This window comes from Protopterus annectens, chromosome 2.part1 (genome assembly GCF_019279795.1).
Source record: "Protopterus annectens isolate FY-2018-M chromosome 2.part1, PAN1.0, whole genome shotgun sequence".
Lineage (NCBI taxonomy): Eukaryota > Metazoa > Chordata > Ceratodontiformes > Protopteridae > Protopterus > Protopterus annectens.
In genome coordinates this window covers 986,724,376-986,743,385 of record NC_056729.1, presented here as the reverse complement: position 1 = coordinate 986,743,385, position 19,010 = coordinate 986,724,376, and positions in this window count along the sequence as shown.

The window sequence follows — 19,010 nt, the reverse complement described above, 5'->3', positions numbered from 1 at the left end:
CAAGCTCTTCAGTTTTTTTTTTTTTGCTCTTCAGTTAGTGAAAGACCTTTTTTTTTTTTTTTTTGCTCCTCACTTGCCCCCAGACCATTTCTGTTGACTCAATGCGGCCCTTGCAACTGAAAAGGTTGGACACCTCTGTACTAAACTATTAGGTGTCATCATAGACAATAATCTCAAATGTGACCTACATGTTAACCAAACTATCAAAACCATAAATAAATAACTAGGGTCACTTTACAGAATAAAAGCCTTCCTAACCCCTCCAGCTAAAATTGCCATAGCTCGCTCACACCTTCTTTCAACCCTTCTGTATGCATCCCCTCTACTCTCGAATATGAACAAGACTGTCCTTAACAAACACTCAATTTGCTACAACCACATTGCCAGGTTTGCCACTGGGCTGCCTTTTAGGACACATCATTGCATCAATCTAAATCAGCTTGGTTGGCTTGAACTACCTAGCCTAATACAGTATAACCAACTGATTATGGCCTATAAACTCCTCTATAATCCGGACAATACTCCTGCACTTCAAATATTATCACCCCCTATAACAATCCTAGACCGCTTTGATCCTCTAACAAACTACTAATTCAGACTAGCAAAATTAATAACACAGCCGGTGATTCTCTCTTTGCAAACTCTGTAAGTAGATCCTGGAACTCACTTCCAGCTGATATTACCTTACTTTCCACCTTAGGTCAATTTAACACTAGACTCAAACAACATTTGTCACTTAACTGGCTATGTCAATGTATCAAGCCTGGCTAACTCAAATGTGTAAAATCTGTTAACCAGTTTACTGTGTAATTTAATTTAATCCTGACTTGTGCTCAGGACTAACCTTAACCTGTGGAACATGTTTAACTTGCTTACTTATGTAATCTCTGTAAATAATCTGTTTGTAATATGTAATGCTGGTATTATGTAATGCTGTATCTGCTTACCCTTGGAGCTTTTCTCCCTGGGCCTCCGCTGAAAATGGACAAGCATCCAGTCGTACTATCTCGGTCAACAAATGTAAGATAAATAAATAAATAAATAAAAAATATTACAGTGACTACAATACAAGTCAGACATTGGCACGCACTGACAGCATGCTGAACATACTGGGGCATACGTGGGGACTCAGAATAGCATCCTGCCTGAGCATCACACACCTCCGCAGCTGGCACACAGGCATATGTTCCGTTGGAACAGAGCACATGCCACACATGGCATACACATCCCGTGTGCCACACACTCACAGCCTGTAGGGCTACACAACACACCTGCTACAGACGTGTCAGGTACCTGTCTTGGGTGCTGCACTGGGGTCCAGCTCAATAGGCTGTATCTGGTGAAGGTCACAGTGATATGCCTCAGGGGCACTATGGTCCACCACAGAACACATGCATACAGGTCAGTCAGAGGCATGGACACATATGACTCACTCATTGACCATGCCAGTATGGCTGACCTGAGACATACCTCCCTGGACTACATGATAGGGAACATAGGATGGATCTCTCAGCATGTAGCACAGGCCAGTATGCGCCTGATCTTGGTTGCCAACATACCCTCACCAGGTATGCTACCACTATATGTGGGAAGGGTGTTGTATGTCTACATTATGCTCAGTCTCCGATGTCATTCATAGGGTATCCGCTGGCTGTCAACGTGTGCTTACATGCTAGGGAAGCCACAATGATGTGCAAGGGTCATCTTGCACATGACACCCATGGCCCGATGTATATTGGCAAAGCTCCTTCATGCACACATACTGCCTTATGCTGCAGGACACGGTTTACATAGCCACCTCCGCGGGTATCACACAGGTTAGGACACTAACAGTGCTGCTACACAACAACAGCAGTGTATACCGCAAGATGCATGCACCGGACACTGTCTTCGGCACGGTGAACTGCAATGTCTGTGCAGTACTGGAGTCCTGATTAATGGCTCACAGGTGTTACCCATCACTGACAGGTTATGCCCCATACCATGCCTGTCGTCCCCTACACATGTAACACACATGGACAGGGGGGTGGTATCCCAAGGCACCACAGATACACACACCTCCAGGTTGTTGGCACAGCACAAAGCATCAGGGCCTAATCATGTGCAGCTAACAGTGTGTCGGACTGCCATTTGGTTCATAGCCTGGCACACACAACCCTCCCATACACAGGAAGACCACCTATCCTTCATAACAACACTGGCAATATGACAGTCTCAAGAACTGTCTTTATATGGCTGGACTGCATCCAGCCAAACATTGTGTGTGAGAATTACTGTAGCTACAACACACTAGTTGAAGGGTTCACAGCATGTGGTCACTGAATTGCAGTGGAATGACATGTTATCACTACCACAACAGGTGGGAACATGCAGCACCTGTACATCGACTACATGTACACTATATGGCCCAGACCAGATGTATATCCCCTGCTGTAGGTATTTTACCATATACACCCACACTGTATAGACACATACCGTGTGCGGCCCCTGCACAGTAAGACACAGTCATATTGGTATACATTGCAAATACCATTTATCCACTCGAGGCATGTGTCAGACATGGTAACTACTGCAGGTCACAGGTATTTATGTGTATGTGTCACACACATACATCATGTGTGCAATGCCATTGCTGATTTAGGCAATGGCATGCATTGTTATGTACAAAGACCCACACAAGGTCATAATGTGTGACACAACCACATGTGGCAGTTGTGGGTTACCAAAACATACCTATCTGTACTCTGAAAATGGTAATAGACACAGTAGCAGAGCGCACTATTGGCATTACTAGCCAACTAGCCCTGTTTGGCTGTGCTGATAGTGTGGTGACATCCCCTGTGTTTACTGGGGGAATATGCAGCATCTGGTGTATTGTAATATTTGCCAAAAGGATCTGTTTTCTCACACTTGCATTTACACACACCCTACTACCCCCCACACACACTTGCAGGATTCATACCCCTATCTAACTAAGTCACGACACGTGAGAAAGACGCATTAGCAAAGCGCACTATTCGGATTACTAGATAGTTCCGCTTCTCTGGCTGTACTTATAGGGTGCTGACATCATCAGTATTTTGAAAGGGTAACGTGCATCAGGTAGTGTGATCTCCTGATTGCCAAAACTAACATGTTTTTCATACAGAAATGCACACACACAAACTCCCCACATCCAAACACACACTTGAAGGTTTCAAACCCCTACCTAAATATGTTATGGCACTGGAGAGTGACGCTGTAGCAGGTTGCACTATTCTGAGTACTGGCATATGTTTCTTCTCCAGCTGTATGTATAGGGTGCTGTCATCATCACTGTTTGGAAAGGGTAATGTGCATCATGTAGTGTGATCCCCTGATTTCAAAAAAGCACATGTTTTTCATACAGAATTGCACACACACAGAGTCCCCACATCCAAACACACACACATGCCATTTACAGGTTTCAAACTCCTACCTAACTATATTATGACACTTGAGTTGGACGCATTAGTGGAATGTGCTATTCGAATTACTGGGAGGTTTCCTTTCTCCTGCTGTACTTATAGGGTGCTGACATCATCAGTGTTTAGAAAGGGGAATGTGCATCCTGTTGTGTGTTCTCTTAGTTGCCAAAAGGGATATTTCCTTCATACAGACTTGCACACACACTACCCCCCTCCACACACACTGAGCATTTGCAGGATTTAAACCCCTACCTAACTATGTTCTGACACTCGAGACGGACGCATTAGCGGAGTGCGCTATTTGCATTACTGATAAGCTTCTCTTCTCCTGCTGTACTTATAGGGTGCATACATCATCTGTGTTTAGAAAGGGGAATGTGCATCCTGTAGTGTGTTCTCCCAGTTGCCAAAAGGGACATTTCCCTCACACAAAATTGCACACACACTTACCCACCTCATCCAAACACACACATTTGCCATTTGCAGGATTCAAACCCCTATCTAACTATGTTATGATACTCGAGTCGGACACATTAGCAGAGTGCGCTATTCACATTACTGGAATGCTTCCCTTCTCCTGCTGTACTTATAGGGTGCTGACATCATCAGTGTTTAGAAAGGGGAATGTGCATCCTGTAGTGTGTTTTCCCAGTTGCCAAAAGGGACATTTCCCTCTCACAGCCTTTCACACACACAAACACCACTCACCCACACACACTGAGCATTTGCAGGATTCAAACCACTACCTAACTATATTATGACACTTGAGGGAGACGCAATAACAGAGCACACTATCCGAATTACTGGGCATCTGTTCTGCACCTGCAGTATTTATAGGGTGCTGACATCTTTATTTCTACAGAGGTATGTACATGTAGTACTACCTGTCAGGTGGGGGATAGCATATATATGCATTTGCAGCCACCTACGTCAGGGTCAGATATGCACATTGCACTGGCAGGTTATGTTCTATACCATGATTTGTGACCACAGGACCTGTAACACACAACACAACCAGTCCATAACACCACACCCACATCCAGGACACACACTTAGCTTCCCTGGGAACAGTGCCAGGATATGCAGGTGTTCACATACACCATTCCAGTTGTTAACATCAGGTACAGGCATATTGTGTGTGAGAACTACTCAGGCCTCTACCACTTTACCCTACAGCCACTACAATTTGTGGGTCCATGTGCTATAGCAGAACCACACACCACAGCCACATGGGGGAATACATTTTGCACCTGTCCATCTGCAACGTGGGTACTCACTGTTTCACACCAGAGGTAGACCACCATTGTTGATATCTGACCATACCCACCTTTTCCTGGACATCCATATCCCATCACCACCCCCAGGCAAGGTTGTCACTGCACACAAACTGTATTTAGCACAAGCAGACTCTACACTTGTGAAGACTGGGGTGGACGACTTCAGAGGACCCATGCTGGGGGACTATACTGGCCACTCAGCATAATCCTTGACAATTGCATTCTATGAGCATGTTTACGGTTTGCATTGATCATGCTATCCCACATATACCCATGACTGCTCCACAACAAGACACCTGTCAGCTGTACACCAGCCATATATGCGCCGTACAACAGACAGAGTGAGCTAATACATTGCAGAGTTGTAGCCCACAGAGGGAGGACATCTGTGAACAGTTCTGACACGGCACTTCATTCACACATAATCATTACAACACAGTGTTGACAGTGGAATCGTCCAGAGAATGCAGATAGGGCTCCCCTCAGTCTGTTATTGATGGACACCTACTGTCAGAGATCCTCAGCAACCCTCTCCCAGCACACACCGACAACATGGCTGTGGCTTAGCACATTCAATCCCTGGGACCTCCACGGTGCCCCTGCTTGACTGAGGCACAGCTCACTAGCCTCACATGTTGCCTTCTGTGACCTACTTTACAGTGGCATGGTAGCCTACTGTCCTGGGGATGCAGATGCCAAGCACACTTTGGCTGAGCTGTCATTCCCTAGGGCAACAAGCCTAGTATTGACCTCTATACCCATATGTTCAATTGTCGGATGCACAATATTTGTTGTGCTGTTCTACTGTTTGCAGGTCTTTATTGCCATAGCATTCCCTGTTCCTATGACCAACTTGTGTATCTGTGGAAGATGTTTGCATATGACGGCGATCCACTATATCACTTATGTCTCTGTAGTCATTTACTGTGCGCACTGGGCAGATTGATGTGTTGTGGTTGGTTCCTGGACTGACACGTACAAATACAAGATATGTGTGGCCAACTGCTAAATGGAGATATGGCCTAAGTGTGTGAGCATGCCCAGTTCAGCCTTTCCATGGCATGTTGTCTGACATATGCCTCATTTATCAAAGTGTGCGAGCATGCCCAGTGTGAGCTTTCCATATGTTGCACTCTGAGGTCCACCACATATTTGGGTGTGTGTGAACTTCAACAATATCTTACGTTTATGGTTGTGTGTTGGGTGTCATGTTGTGTACTAACTGGCCAACTGCTTCGTGTCTGCCACAACAGGGATTATACTGTGCCTGCAGGGATTGCATTGGATACTTTGCAGACAGTCCTCAACATACTTTCATAATGACCTAACACTATAGTACCGTATAGTGTACTGGTTCAGTACTTTCACTGTGGTGGACAGTATCCTGGGCTTTAGTCCTATGACTGGTTGACATCTTCATAGTGAGCACAATAGACTGTGTAGGGGCCAGTTGTGCACATATGACCATGTTGCATTATGTTCAGATATGGACTACCTACACCAGGCTCGTCCAACATTGCTAGTGTATTCCACAACATGGGTGGACATTGACAAACACTAGTAATGTTCCCTAGGCCATTTCTGATGCTAGTCACAGGGTGTGTTTGTCCTTCGACACACATTGTAACTGGGGTTTGCCATGACATATGCCATGGTTAGTATACTGTGCCTCCATCTACCTCTGACATAACAGTGATACCCAGGGTTAGCCTACCATCTCCCATCCACTCATCAGGATTCCTCTTGAGGGGTGTCGATATGTGACTCTCTGGCTGACCTGTACCAGGAGTTTACTGAAGAGTGGGGTGCCTTCTGTGTTATGGATCATTCTGTACAGCTTGTCCTATGTATGTCAGTGCTGGGGTTCAGGTCTCTCATGTGCATAGCTCACTGCCATTCAGATTGTACAAGGTGCAACATGTTCATTCATTCCAGGTTGGACATGGCTTCATACATCAGGCACAGCTTGCCTGTAGCTGGGCAGTATGGCGGTGTGTGGGGCTGCAGTTTGTTTACTCAGGCAACACATGGCATCTGTTCATGCTCTTTGCTACTCCTGGTGGGGTACTGTTGTGGACTTTACAGTTGATGGAGGTGTCTGCTGCGGTATATCCCACAGGGGCTATTGTAGTCACTTGTGACGCTGATGGAGGATGACTGCAGAGCCACAGTGAGTTCCCCTTATCTACATCTGCCAACCCTCATGTTTGGGTGGGTATATAGTATATGTTTCTGCGAACACTACAGCCACATGTTTGTCCAGTGCAGGATATCTATCACCTTTTGTACCCAGGTCTCACATTACATGTTAGGTACATCATGGATTAACACCTGTGTGGTAATTTGTGGGCACTTACTGTATATCCATGGTGGTTGTCTATACACAGTTCTTTAATTAGCTTGCTGACATGGCTATGGCTCCAGTTGTCTGTTTGTAGGTGGCCCTTTTGTGGGTTGCTTGTGTCAGCTGGGGGTCAGATATGGTGGGCTGTTTGTACTCCTCTGCATACATGTTCAGTCACAGTCCTTCCATGTTGGCCTATACCTATGGGACATATATACAGAATGGGGGGGCAAGACCAGGCCTTGTGGGATGCCACTCATATCTGCTTTGTAGTCTGACATGGATGCGGCATGTCTGATCATGTCAGTTCTGTTCTTGGTCTGGTTTGCAACCCCTCTACTGACATAGGGGTATATATTTAAGCTGGTGAACATATCCATACTGAACTCGTACGGTATTGTCTAGATAGAAGCATGTGCACGGTCCAGCTACGTTGTGTGGACCACATTGCCCTCATCAATGACCTTAATGACTGCTTCAAATGGGTCAAACATGTTTAGGGGCAGGATCTGCAGTTACGACAGCCACACTGTGTTGGGTCCAGTATCAGTAGGTCCGCAATAGCCTTCTGTCTGTGGTACATACTGATCCTTTCCATAGCTGTGCAGAACAAGCTTGTCAGGATCCTGGGGTGGTAGTTTGCAGTATCCATTCAGGCAACACCTTTGTTGTGATGGACCACTGTTGTTGTACACTGCTCTTTGGGTACATATCCTGTGGTAAGGCTGACATTGGGCAGTAGTGTGATTTGGGATTCCATTATTCTTGGAGTCCATGTTGGCCTCAGCACAGGACACCATCACATACCTTTGCTGCTGTGTGTTCTGCTTTGCAGATGATGGCTGTTACCTCAGCATCTGCAATGTCAGGGGACCATCAGTCTGCTGGGATAGGTATTTTGCACTTTGGTGGGGGGGGGGGTGTTTGCACTGCACCTGACAGGTTGTATGTTAGCAATATGTGTGTGTGTTTGGTATGTTGTTTGTAATATCTTTGTGATTCGGAGCATATCTGTGGATGTCCAACATGGTTCTTACCATCAGTTGGGTAAGCCTTGTGAATATCCTTAGTGTCCTGTACTTTTTGTATCTTCATAGGTTCATGTGTTCATACTAGGCTATACACCCTAGGCCATTAGTAAGCCTAGCCAGAGTGTGTGTGTCTTTCCCCACCCCTTGCTATGTTCTATTATGGCCATTTATGAATTTCTTCACTGTGCCTCTGTCTGGTCGTGACACAGTGAGGACCCCCAGTATACATGTACGATCATCCATCCACTTGGCAATATTCCTGTTGAGGGGTGTCAGTGAGGGGCTCTGCCTAACATGGATTGGGATCCTGTTTCTGGGTGTGGGGAGCCTCTGGGTTATGTATCTGTCCCTCCAGCACATCTTACTTCATTATGTGTTGAGGCTGACATCTGTCACTCTCACAGCTCCAATGGCTTTGATTTCCTGTGTTGGAGCATGTCCATTACTCCTGTGTTGGACATGGCCTTGTACAACAGACATACAATGCCTCTGTGTAGGCAGTCTGTAACTGCATTCAGCTGGGGTGTCTACAGCCAGGCAGCATATGACATATATTTCACACCCTTTATCCTGTTGGTGGGGTAACTATGAGGTCTTCCGAACCGCTGCAGGTGTCACGTACGGTACATCCCATATGAGTCATTGTACTAGATTATGGGTCTGATAAGGGAACAGTACAATGGCACAGTGACCTCTATTGATGTAGATGTGAATCCTTTCATGATACGGTGTCCAATATCGACAATCTTCCTAGCCACATTGGCATTGTGAGTGTCACATGACAGATTACTGTCGACCTGTGTCCCTAGGTCCCTGATTACTCCTTGCATACATAATGGTTTGCCACCTATGTGGTAATTTGTGTGTACCTTGTCTGGTATTTGGTGGGACATTCATACTGTCCAGTGTCTTCAGGATGTCTGGGTGGAGTTCTTGTGTGTGAGAGTGTGGTCTGTCGCATGCTACAGACTGTACAGCAGTTTTTACTACAGTTAGGTGCACATGGGTGGTCTCCACTGCTTTGTGCATTGTCAGTTACCTGGCCATATGGGTGTCTGTGCTGCATATGGATACTCCCCCTCCTTTGATGTTTTGGTGCAGGTATTGGGGCCATAACACATGATATGTGGTATAACCTAGTAGTGCTGGTGTGCTATCACTAGGCTTGCAGCAGGCTTCTGTCACTGCACAGACATCAATGTTCTCCATAATGGGAAGTGCCTCAGGGGCATGAATATTGCAGTTTACACATCTGGCATTGGTCAGCATTACCCTTATGTTTCCTACCACTTATGTTTTCTAGGGTGGTGGGTAGTCTTTTTGGCCTTGCCTACATACGGCTCTATGGAGGCAGCAAAGGCCTTATCCAGTATCCAGACGCACATGGGTAACAGGTGCAAGCCATCACTGGAACAGCAGCATGGCTTGTCATGCTTGACATCTCAAGCAGACAGACATAAGACCCTCTTGGACTGACAGCTGTAACTGTGCCAGCTGTTAAACATGAGCATTCTGTGTTTGTACTGTGGCATCATTCTTGGTGAGGGTTGGATGCTGCACACAGCCAGTGTCATACCGGCCTGGGGTACATACTCAGAGGGACCAGCCATGTCTCTTTTCATGTTGACCAGGGAGGTACATCTCAGGTAATTCACACCAGCATGGACATTGAGTGCATCATATTTCTGCTTGCTTTGGGGTGGCCTGCGTACTTGTGTTATGTGGCATTTTGTGGCAGCCTACAGACAGCTTACTCTACCCTTTCCCTTGTTCAGTCTGGTGAGTGGGACAGCAGTGTGTCTGCCTATACAGACACCTATTACAACTGTATCAGGCATGTTGTTTCTCCTTCTGGCCTGTGACTGTTTGGCACACCAGCTATGCATATTATTCGTTGCTTGTGCTATGTTTGAAGGTTGTGGTTGCTTGTGATCTGCTTTGGAGGCTTCTGTTGGTGTGGTGTGTTTGTAATTAAGGCCTCCGGGAATATTTGTCTGTGTTTATGTGTTTGGTTTACAGTTGTGGTAGGTCTATGTGGGACTGGGTTTGTGGTGCATGTGGTTACCTTCTCCTCCTGACTAGTTTTGACAGTACTGAGTTGGTGGAGCTCAACCTTTGGTTTGGATACATGGTTGCATCTATCACATATATTTGTATTTATTGGGGGGTGTTGTGGTTGTCTATGTACTTGGGACTGGTGTCACATTGCCTTTGGATTCACAGATTCTACCTGTTGTGGCTGGACTTAGTGGATTGTATGTGCGGACATATGTTATTGCCATACTACTGGTCAGTGATTACTTCCCTTTTTATGTTTGACTATCATGTGGTAGCTTCCTCATTCTCTTGCATGGTTTGGTAATGGCTGGAGTCCAGCATGCCAGATGACTGCGTGTATGGCATTGTGTGTTGTTGTTATTTGTGATTGCATACTCCAAGCATTCCTGGCTGTGTTCATGGAATGCCTGTATAACATGTTCTGTGGTGTGTCCCATATTCTGCACTTGCACAAGGCCTTTTGTGGATTAAACATCAGTTTGGAGGGCTGCAACCTATGCTTTACACATGTTTTTCACTGTGGTATTCTGGCCAGGGACTGGGGTCAGGATGTGTATATCCAGTGTGATTACTCTATGGTCTGGTCTTACCGGTGAGGGGTACACTTCTCATCTTGCCATCCAGTACTCATGTTGCTGATTATCACATCCAGTATGCTTACCCCTCTTGTGGGAGTGGTACATTGTTCCTGGGCATTTTGGTTTATGGATTCTGGGAACATTTCTCCTACTGTGTTGGTGCTAGTATAATGCTCCTGGTGTATGTCTGGTTATTTTCAGTCAAGCAATATAATGTGGTTTGCGGGCTTGATATATTAATTTATTCCGACATAGGCCAGGTGCAGTTCCTGGTATTAGGACAGCAGTCTGCAGCAGGCTATATACTGGGAGGCGGTTTTAGCCATTGGTATTTGACCATGGCTAATCCATGCTGCTTCTTGTTGTGGTACCAACATGGGGGTGTGGTTATCCTTGACATTTATTGCTAGTCACCCTCCTTTTGTAGCTTGTTCCATGTTTTGCAGCTGTACAGCACAGTATGAGGTGTGACCTGGTAGTGTTAGGGTGCTGATGTGAGCCTTGACCCAGTTCTCTATTACAGGACTGGTATCTACATTCTCCATACTGTGTGCGTTTACACTGCACACATCTTGCTGTTTAGACATCTGGCATTGGGTAGCATTACATCTAGGTTCCTATCCCTTGTGGAACCTATGAAGGTGGGTTTGTGTTTTGAGACTTACCTATTCAGGGCATGCTGTGGGTACTGACAGCCTTTGCCAGTATCCATGGGGCATGGCATGATAGGTGCACACCACCCCTAGCAGGTGGTGCATCATGTCATGCTCCGCATGTCTTCCCAGCCTGAAACACATTGGCTCCCCTTTGACTAACTGCATTACTTCAGCCAGTTATTGCACTTGATCATCCCATCGTCATTTTGTGGCTTCATGCTTGGTGAGGGTGGATGTTAGTCAGGGTGCTCAGGTGTGCATATAGTACATGGTGTTACATTTCTTAACACATGGCATTCATGCCTCAGGTGGTGCTGCAGGGCTGCCTCTGTCGGATGCGCATATTACATTTCCCTGTACATGTTTGTGAGCAGGTCATGTCATTTTAGGCATCCATGTTATTATTTGAGTGAGTCAGAGGGGGTATCATTCCCAGGGTTCCTACTGAGCCAGTGTATGTGCTATGCATTGCCTCTTTGCCAAGGCCAGGGCATACTGGGCACGCCTCCTTCTGCCTACTGGGGCAGGCTCAGGTTGTTCCTCCTCTGAGTCATGCTCTGCCTGTGATGGCCTTGGCAATGGTGGGGGGCTGTTTGGCCCGGCCCTATGCTGGTCCTGCTGCAGCTGCTTTCACAAGATCATATTATGTAGCATAGCACATACCATGACAATTTGGGTACATGTAGTTGGTGTGTACTGCAAGGCTCCACCAGATGTGTCCAGACACTGGAACCGTGACTTGAGCAACCCAAACACATGCTCTATTACATTACGTGTTTGTGCGTGTGCCTCATTATGGCGTTCCTGTTCAGGTGTGTGTGCGTTTCTGATGGGTGTCATCAGCCACGGCTCCAGTGCATAACCTGCATCCCCCACTAGGTGTCCATGTGGGATGTCCCCATTGGCAAATGTCTGGTACAGCTGCATCAAATGCCAGATGTGGGAATCATGGTAACTCCCAGGGCAGCCAGCACACACATTCATTATTATGCCCTGGGCATCACACACAACCTGGCAGTTGATGGAGGGGAAGCCCTTGCGGTTAATGTAGGTCCTACCCTGCTCACCAGCTGGTGCTTTGATGCATATGTGCATGCAGTCTATTGCACCCACTACCTCAGGGTATTCCGCTATTTGCTGGAAGAGACGCATATTGCTGGCCAATACCTCACAGGCATTGGGGAAATATACATGATCACCGACATGTGCTGACATGGCATCCAGGAACTGGTGCAGTACCCTGGAGGCTGATGCCTGTGATATCCCCATCATATTGCCAGTTGGTCTCTAGAAGGTACCTGTTGCTAGTATTCTTAGGCCAACACATACCTTGGTTTCCACTGGGATGGGTTCCCCTCTGTTGGTTCTGTGTGTGAGGCGTGGCCTGCACAGCTCAACAATTTGCTGCAGGAGCTCTCTGTCCACTCTATAGTGCTCTACTATCTCCAGCTCATGTAACCCATGGTAGGTGACCCTGGGCCTGTACACTCTTCTCCGTCTCCTCACTGTGGGTTGTCTGGCACCATCTGCATTGTCACCACCCTCAGCAAGTCGCCTATGTCTCATTATGACAGCTATGGCAGCCCCTAACATTTCTGCTCTGAGTGAAGCTTTTCAGTTTTCACTTCTATTAGCTTACTCCTGTCTTGCAGTGTCTCTTAAGTGAAACATTCTGCACTACTGTTTGCAGAGTTTTAAGTGCTGGGCTGGGCTACTATTCTGCCTGTGTAATTGCCTGCTTCTAATTGTTTTCACCTGCTAGCTTCAGCAGTTATCCCTGCTAGCTTCCTATTAATTCTGTTGCTTCCTTTTTCCTCTCTGTTTCCTCAGGGGGGAGCAATGTGCATACCATCAGGTGTTACTGCTTGGCCACAGTGGCTTACACGTGTGCACACGTGCTTACATGATTCAGAATCTACTTATTCGGGTTAAAACGCATGCACACCCGCGCTAACACTGTTACACGTCTGCCAACAGCCTCCAGCATACTCAGCCTGCCCTACATGCGCGCACACCAGCGCAAACAGCGTTAAACATCTCCCAACACGCTCCCACATGCTCAGTCTGCCTTAGACGCGCGCACACTGCCCTACTCGTGCTTCATGGCACGCACACGTGTGCATGCACGCCCAGCAAGAAACTTTGGTGTAAGTAACAGTGTACACCTTCCATTTCTTGACTTTCCATGAGTTATCTAGTGGCACACCTCTTTCCATGATCTGTGTCTGTCATCTGTCATGTTACACTGACCTCCAATGAACTGCATTTCTTTCTACCATTCCCCCTTGTGATGTCACCTATCTCCTACTCTATTCCTCCCCCTTATGTATCTCTTACACTACTCAGACTGTGCTCATTTGCTATGTGACTGTGAGATTCAGTATCCTAACCCTCATTTACATGAGATTGCCTACTAATGCTTAGTTACATGTCTTAGACTCAGCTTCCCCCTTAGCAACCACTACATGGTGGCCATGTTGTTTGTGGTCTGCTGGTCCCTGCATTGTCATTCCATGTATTGCATGAAACCCACATTTGTGAGTTTATAACCTTCTTTTTTATGGTTTTATACAGCACAGCCCGTTTGCGTGGGGCTGCGCTGGGTTTAAACATCGGCGATCGCCGAAAAAAAAAATTATATTTTTAATATTTTTGCATCGGGTTATCTTGCCAATGGCCACATATTTGGCCATTGGCGTGCTGCCTGAGTCATATGCACCCTTTTTTTGGAGCTGACATGGCTCCGTTGTGGAATTTGCAGAAACGTACTGAGTTATCTAGTGGCACACCTCTTTCCATGATCTGTGTCTGTCATCTGTCATGTTACACTGACCTCGGACTGGTTTCTGCTTCGTGGATCGCTAATATACCTCTTACACGGACTGATTTCTGCTTCGTGGATCGCTAATATACCTAATTTGCATACCTTTTGGCTGCAAGTGAGGTATTTAGCATGTCCACCCCCAGTCCGTGTAAGAGACGTTTTAGCTGGTCTCTTACATGGAGTTTAGGGCTGTTCCTGGATCGCGAGGCTTGCATGGAGTGTTGCACGTCTCTTACACTCCGTGCAAGCCTTCATGAATCCTGCCCTATATCTTTCCATTTGTTGTACAGCAACAGTTGTGCAGGTTTGACAGAATTTGTAAAATAATTTGGAGCCTCTCACCCTAGAGAGGGGGTGAGGACAACATAAATGTGTTAAATTAATTAATTTCATAAGTAGTTGGGTCCAGTGGATACATGTGTGAAATGGAGAGCTATGTATGGGGGCATATTTTTTGTGGGACAGGTGCCCATTTGTTTTTTTGTTTTTTTAAGGAGAGAGTGGAATAGTGGAGGAGTGATATAGGTGCATTTAGGGAGGTAAGTTGGGTAAGAGAGGTTGCATTTGCAGACAGACAAGACACCTGACAGGGGTGATGTGTGACACATCAGGCAGTAAACAACTTGGACAGGGAGGGTGTTGTGGAATCTGAGATGCATGTGCCTCCACATGACAGCAGCATGACTGAGATCCCCACCAATGGACAGTTGGCACTACTCCTTCACTGCCCTGAAGATGGCTGTGCTGGAGGCTGGGCCCTGGGCAAGCAGGCCCCACCAGGTTTTCCATTCTGCCCTCAGTCTGGTGCTGGTGATGTTCATAGCTTCTATAAACAATCCTGTGCACCATGGCCAGTATCTGATCCTGAGTGACAACCCTCCTCTGCCCCCATTCCCAGGGGGGATGGACCCTGTCCCCTGGGGCAGTTCCACTCAAAGGTGGTGCAGGGACAGCAGAGGGGGCAGGACCGGCTTGGGTCCCAGATGTACTGAGAAACCAGGAACTGGCCTATCCTGACAAGCTGTTGTTATGCAGGTAAACCAATACATATAGGTGAGCTAGGAACAGAAACATTGTTAGTAATAATAGCATGCCAGAACATTGGATATAACCCCATGACACTTCAAAGCATATTATGTGAAACACAACAATAAATAAGAGAACAGTCTGTATATTAACAGCATGCCAGTAACAGTTACGGCATAAGGGCAACAGAATAGGTAATTCAGCAAGATATGTTAATACACAACCATTGTAATACATAACATTAATAAAGCACATGCCCCAAAATATAGTTTATGGAACAAAATATGTTAATAGTAAACCATAACCAATATATAACAATAATACATTTATGAAGACAAGGGGGGGGGAATACAGTCCATTAATACCATCATGGGCTATATAGTTGACAACAGTAATGCTATCTGCTCTACAGGTCTGTCCTTTCTTTATGTGTAAATGTGCCCTATAGCTGCTGTAGCATGTACATACCTCTCAAGCTATCCACATGGGACACTTTGGGCCAAGCAGTAACACCTGCAGGTACACTGGCACATCAGGTGGGCCTACTGTATATAAATAACATGGTGTGCTGTGGGCTGACATACTGTTACTTTGCTATTGACAAATAACCATGTTGATGAGACATCTGTGACAGAGGGATTACACAACAGTAATTAAATTCTGTGACAGCGTGACACTTGAGAGACATGCATGTGTACAGTAAAGAGAGTACACAACTGTCATGCCTTGCTTGACAGGCATGGGGATAGAACCCAATAGCAGTGACTGCAGGGGACATGTGTGTCACATGTATTAATTCACTGCAGAAATCTTTACAGGACACACCAGGCATACATCCATGCCAAAATTCCCCATTGTATTTATTTATTTTATTTTATTATATTTATTATTATTTCACATATTCCCTTTATTTTATACATTATTAGCACATTGGTGGTAATGATTTTATCAGTCTGTGACATCAGAACAAGCACTTATTTAGACAATAATGTCAGCTATCTCATCCATTTACCTGCAGCTCATGTGGAAAGAATGATATTTGTAATCAAGACATGACTGGTACCATAATATTTCTGGCAGGCATGTGGATAGAACCCAATAGCAATGATTACAGGGGACATGTGCATCACATGTATTAATTGACTGCAGCAACCTTTGCAAGGCACTCCAGGCATGCAGCCATACCAAGATTACACATTTTATCTCTTTCTTTTATGGTATAATATTGTATTATTATTTCAAGTATTTCTTTTATTTTATGCATTGCTAGCACATTGGTGGTAATGACTTTAACAGTCTGTGACATCTGAACAAACAATTATTTATAGAATGATATGAGGTAGCTCACCCATTTACTGCAGTTCCTGTGGAGAGGATATCTGTAATCAATACATGACTGATACTGTAGTATTTCTGGACGGCATGGGGCTAGACCCCAATAGCAGTGACTACAGGGGGAATGTGTGTTACACATATTAATTGACTGCAGCAACCTTTACAAGACACTGCAGGCATATGGTCATACCAAGGCTACACATTATATTTCTGTTATGTTCATGCATTTTATTGTTATTACACATATTTCCTTTATTTTATGCATTAATAACGCAGTTGTGGTAATGATTTTTACAGTCTGTGAAATCTAAATAAACAATTATTTACACATAATATATGCTACATCACTCATTTACCAGTAGTCCCTGTGGAGAGAATATCTGTCATCATAACATATCTGATTCAGTAATATTTATTGGTTATTAGTACATAGCACTGGATTTGAACCCTGGTCTGTGTGTAGAAAAATGTACTTCATAACAGCATTTAACAAACTGAGCTACTGAGTCAGTGCTGAAATCTGACTGACTAATATTTGCCTTGAGCTCAACTGGAAGAAAATATAACCTGGTACTAGTACTACAGTGTTATAGTACACTGCAGTGACAGTTGAACACACATGCGTGTAATGCAGTAATGACATAGATACTAGGTAACCCATACATTACTAAATAAAATGCAGGTGTACACAGTATATTGTTACTGGGTTGAAATATCAGCTCTAATTCCACAGATATTGCAAAACAGTTTATTACAGATACCTTCATGCATTTACTGGAACAGTTTTGATTATTTCTTGTATAACAGTTGGCATTATTCAGTTCTAATTGCACAGTTATTGCACGACAAATGCTTTGTACATAAACGATTCTTACTCTACTCTTTTTCTGTCTTATTTGACTATAGATAGCATAATAGAGCTGTACTCACCACACTCACAGCACAACCTGGCCAGATGCCTTATGTGTGGATTGACATAGCGAGGTCTAACCTCTGCAGCTGTTGGCAGAGAAGAACACCATTATACAACCCAGTTTAGCAGACATTCAAGATGAAATATTGGTGAAACAGAGGTAAACATACTTACACACATGTAGAACATTGCCCGCCTGGATTCTTGGACCCAGGTGTCCAAGAGATCCCACTTCCTTCTTTCAGGTCATCATGGTGATGACAACACTGCTCACCAGTGCAGGGGATACCAGTTGCACTGCTGAGGCCAATTACCAGCCAGTCCCAGACCTCTGCTTTGTACTCTGAGCCCCGGTAACCTCCCTGCATGAGCCGGTCTTCATGGTTTTTCAATAGGAGTCCAACCATGACCCTGGATTCCTCAATGCCCCACTGCTGAGCCAGAAAGCATGAACCCTCTTCAACACCTGCCATTGTATCCTTCAGAGACAGAACTCCAACAGATTATAGTGTATTCTCACCTATTGGGCTTATTATAGCCCTTTTTCCCACCCTTACTCACCAATGGGCAATATTTAAAAATGCAGCACCATGCAAACCAGCTCATCTCAACTGAGCAGTGCTTAAACTAGCAATGCTTAACAGTGCTTAGCAGTGCACAAACCAGCTAAGCACATCCAAGCAGTGCTTAAACAGAGATTGTTTAAGCAGTGCTTATTATGGCTTAGCAAGGCTTAGCAGATCTTAGCTGAGCACAGCAGATCATGATTTAAAAATGGCATAATTTATATTGCAAAAATAAGGGTTTAATTTCACTTCTATGTATTCAAACTCCACACCTCCTGCACATGACACTGTAACTATTCATTTGACTATGTGGATATGTGGAATGCTTCTATACTTTTACATATACTTCTGAGCCATGTTTAAGCACTGCTAAGCACCACTCCATGCTGTGTAAACCTGCTAAGCAGTGCTTAAACTTGACCTTTGAATCACAAATTAAATGCATCTGGTTTCTATTTTTAGGTGTCTGGCATATGTCAATTGCTGTACGCCATGCCATGCAAACTTTAAAAAAAATAAATTAAACAAAATTAAATGCATTGCTATCATGCACTTGGACAGTGCAGGGGGTTTGTGACTCATCTCTGGACACAGTTAGTGACACACTCCCTACACTGATTCAATAACCCTGTTCCACGGCTCTCCCTCAACAATGCTCCATCATTAATATTTATGGTATGCTGCCGATGGGGAACTGTATACATGGCCACTGTTTCTTCCATGTAGGCTCATCACTATGCCTACAAGGAATTTATTAAATCTGGGGGTAAGTCTTTGTATATGTGGAATAAATTTTTGAGTTTTTGACATAGAATGTGAATTGCATTCCATAAAAGGCATTGATTACAAAAACTGATACACAAAGCCAAACACTGAAGAAAAGATGAAGCAAAAAAAAAAAAGCAAAAAAATTATTGATAAAATTGACTGTAACTATTTCTTAACATTTCGGGTTT